The 4,165-nt window shown below is 50.2% G+C and overlaps 1 pseudogene; it reads left to right on the forward strand.

Moving 5' to 3' along the window:
- Positions 1-521: 521 nt before the first annotated feature.
- Positions 522-1,624, forward strand: LOC144124577 (uncharacterized; annotated as a pseudogene).
- Positions 1,625-4,165: the final 2,541 nt, after the last annotated feature.

A 4,165-nucleotide genomic window follows, 5' to 3' on the forward strand; every position in this document is an offset into this window, starting at 1 on the left:
CGATAAAGAAGTGAACCGCAACGGCTCCATCCGCTTCGTTTGTTTGTTTTCTTCCCGGTACTTCTTGGTTTCTCTGTTTTCTGCTTCGTATTCTGGCGTAGCATTTCGGTGTGCGGGGTTGGTCGTACGTTATAGAGCTTGAAGCATGCAAGAGAAAAAGTTCTGCGCACAGAAGGAAATTGGGGAAAAAAAGTCAGGGTGGTAAAAACCTTAAAGATGAACAAGAAAATTCAGGGGGGGGGGGGGGGGCACTTTGTTGACCTGAAATGTGGTGAGGCGAAAACCTTTAGCGCGGTGTTGGTGGTTGTGTGACTGATGTGTGGTAAAGATGTTAAGTACACAATTGTTTGTGAATTTTAAATGCTGGAGACACTAGAGGGCGTTCGAGAGGCATCCGTCTGATTCAACGCCTTTCCGCAAACACTCTCCAGCGTCCTAGACGAGGAGAACTACATATGCGCTGGCAGGAAGTAGCGTAGTCGGGGATTCTACTTCCGGCCACCGAGCGTGACGGACGTGTCATGACGGGCTCCGTAAGAGCGGCTTCAGCGGCCATGTCTGGCCGCGGTAACAGGTTTACTGATGAGGAAAATGCTTACCAGGTTGTTCTGCCAGGATTGCCTACAGGGCGTTCCGTTGTAAATACAGTTTTTTTGCACGCCGATATCAGGGCCCGCCCGTACCGGGTCGAGGATTTCCGGGATGCCCTAGCTCAGCAAGCGCTGCTCCCCGATGTTATCGCCCTGGGGGCGTATCGGATGAGCCACGTCTGGGTAATCACTCTCAAGGATTCCGAAGCCGTAACGAAGATGTTAAGCGTCGGTGAAATGCTTGCGAAAGAAAGCCGCTGCCTGGTTATTGACCCGACCAATCAGGATGTGCGACTGAAGCTGCACTGGCTGCTGCACAACGTACCGGACGAAGACGTACGTGCTGCCTTTGCGCCGTACGGGGAAGTCGCGGAAATCGCTCGAGAGCGTTGGCGAGTGCGGGGTGTGCTAGAAAAGGGCTCGACAACGAGGCTCGTCACACTGAAATTGAAAGCCGGAGTTAAGCTTGACGACTTGCCCCACTAGCTGAACGTTAGCGGTGAGTTGGCGCTGGTCGTCGTACAGGCCGGCCCCCGTTATGCCAACGCTGTCGCAATACGGGCCACATCCGAAAAGAGTGTCGAGTCCCACGTTGCGGAGCCTGCCGACGGTTCGGCCACGAAGACGGCCAATGTGCCCGCACTTATGCGAGCATTGCTGGCCCCGGGACCAGTGAAGACACGGCTGAGCTGCTAATGGACGAGGCGGACGCGGAGGACGCGGCCCGTGAAACTGGGCAGCCAGCGACACGGGATGGACCTACGTTGACGCGCCTGACGAAGCAAGGAGCGACGACGTCCACCGCAGTTGCGGCGGACGTACCAGTGCAGCGTGACCTTCCAACGGAACCCGTGAGCATGCAGAAGGAAGCGACGGGAGCTGTTGCTGAAAATCCTGATAACGTAGGACCGGACAACATCGAGGCCATGAATTCCAGCCAGGAGGCTGCCGGCCTCATAGCTGGGAAGCGCTCCCACGAGGGAAGCGTCGGTGAAAAGCCACAGGTAGGCGCTGGCGCTGACGAGCCACAGTAGAAATCCCCGGGAATTCGGCGCTCGTCTTTGAAACCACGGCCCAACTTTGCGGCCGAGACACAGCAGGCGGGGAAGCCGCCTCCCTAGCGCAGCAATGTTTGTGTAAGTGTGTTTCTGTTTTCCGTGGTTGTGGTTGGAAGCACCAAGCAGAGGTAGTGCCAAGGTCTGGAACGGCCGGCGGAGGACTGCCTAGCGGTTTTACCGGTGCCTGCAAACAGACTAATGTATTGGCGACGCCGCACAGAGCACACTGTGAGTGTAGAAGTGTTTCGTCTGTTATGGTGGGCACTGTACATCATATGTCAGCTATTCCTCACGCATGGCGATGAAACTTGACACAGCTTTGCGCATAGCAACATTGAATGTGAGGGGTCTTGGTGCTCGTAGGCGCCAATGCCAACTTAATCGTCTTCTTGCTGACAATGCGCTGGACATTGTAGGTGTACAGGAGACGAAGATTGAAAGTGAGGAGTTTACTGGGCGTATGGTGACCACCTTTAGTGCGTTCTTTAATGTCTGTGTTTGCCATTCTGTTGGCACCTCGGGTGGGTGCGCCCTTTTTCTGCGCAATAATTTGGCATCAGTGTGGAGTCGATTTTTTCTTGTCCAAGTGGACGCCTTCTTGTAGTTGACTTTTCTTTTTCGAAGTTATACTGGCGCATTATATGCGTGTATTCACCGAACGCTCACTCGGAACTCAAGAATTTTTTAACAGATTGGAATCTTACATTGTTTGTGATAAAGCGCTGTTGCTTTTGGGCAATTTCAACTGTGTGTGTGCCGCTGCCGATCGAGTGAAGCGTCCGCCTGTGCGTGATAGGAGTGCACAATTATTAAACGCTTCGGTTAATGGCAACAGCTTAGAGGATATTGGCAGCATATTTACCTGCGGTAATAGACCGCTATACACACACTTTCAACGTAACAGCCATGCCAGATTGGATAGAATTTATGCATCTGTTGAACTTGTGCCCCTTTGCACATGTTACAAAGTTGAACCTTTGGCGTTTAGTGATCACTGTCTTGTGATAGTAAGTTTCGGTATGAAAGAAAGGTGTTCGCGCTTCAACTGGAATCTCTGGAAATTCAGTGCCAAACAGTTGGAGGATGAGGGATTTTTAAAAGCCATCGTAAATGAAATGCAGAGGCTGCTCGAGGAGCAGCCCAGTCTTTTTGCCGTTCAGCGGGAAGACTTCAAAGAGTGGCTAAAAAGTAAAGCCATAGAAAAGAGTTGCTCCAACCGACACAAAGAAAAACAAGAAGAAAAAGCAGCGCGCGAGCAACTGCAGTTTTTATTAAGCATGGAAAGCTCCGAGCCCGGGAGATATGCAATAAATATAAGGGATGTGAAAATCCAGCTTAAAAGACTTGACAGTGAAAGGTATAATGCAGTACTTATACGCGCAAGGGCACAAAAACTGTGGGCCGGTGAAACGCCGACAAAGCGATCATTAACAGATGAAAAGCGGTACGCTATACAGAAAGAAATCGGGCAGAAAAGAAATGGTGCTGAAATTTCATGTGATGCCAATGTAATCCAGCAGTCATTTCAAAAGTGCTTCAACGACCTTCTAGGCCAAGTAAGAGAGATTGGTGATGCTTTCTCTTCAGACTTTTTGTCGTTCATGCCAAGACTTGAGGATGATGTAAAGGAGAGCCTTGAGGTACCCATAACTGAGAATGAAACAGAATCTGCAATTGACGACTTACAGACCGGTAAAGCTCCAGGACCTGATGGGCTGGGCGCCGAGTTTTACAAAAAATTTAAGCCCGTAGTCGCTCAGTTACTGCTAAGAGTGCTGGATGAGGCGCATGAACGTGAGCAAGTACCGCTGTCATTCACCACATCGCACATTGTGTTGATACTAAAATCAGATGACCCAAAGAAGCGTTTGTTTGTGGGGTCCTATCGCCCGATAAGTCTCACCAACTCTGACTACAAAATATTCAAGGTCCTTGCTATGAGATTCCAGAGCGTAATAACAAAATTGGTTGGACCGCACCAGACTTGTGGAATTAAAGGACGCAGCATTTCCACGAATGTACACGTCGCACGTACTGTATTGTAATGCTGTGATGCGTTGGGGGACCGCATTGCTATGATGCAGCTGGATTTGGCAAAAGCATTTGATCGAGTGTCACATGATGTACTTTTTCACATACTAGAGCACGAGAACGTTGGCCGCATTATCTTAGAAGGCGTCAGAATCGCATATACAAACTGTACCACACGCATTATTCTAAATGGTGACCTCACAGATAGGCTGGCAGTGCTTTCATCAGTAAGGCAGGGATGCCCGCTGTCGCCCCTTTTGTTTGCGGCATACCTAGAGCCACTATGTTTAGCTACTGCCAAAAGTGTATCTCAGGCTTTCGATTGCAGTCGGCACATGCCAAAATCGTCGCTTACGCGGACGATATCGCAGTCTTCTGTTCCAATCGAGACAGTATTACTGAAGTGATCAGTATCGTTGATAAATTTTGTAAGCAAACGGGGTGTATGGTAAACTGGGACAAGAGCTCTGGACGAGGTCTGATCAC

The sequence above is a fragment of the Amblyomma americanum genome, chromosome 1 (genome assembly GCF_052857255.1).
Source record: "Amblyomma americanum isolate KBUSLIRL-KWMA chromosome 1, ASM5285725v1, whole genome shotgun sequence".
Classification (NCBI taxonomy): domain Eukaryota; kingdom Metazoa; phylum Arthropoda; class Arachnida; order Ixodida; family Ixodidae; genus Amblyomma; species Amblyomma americanum.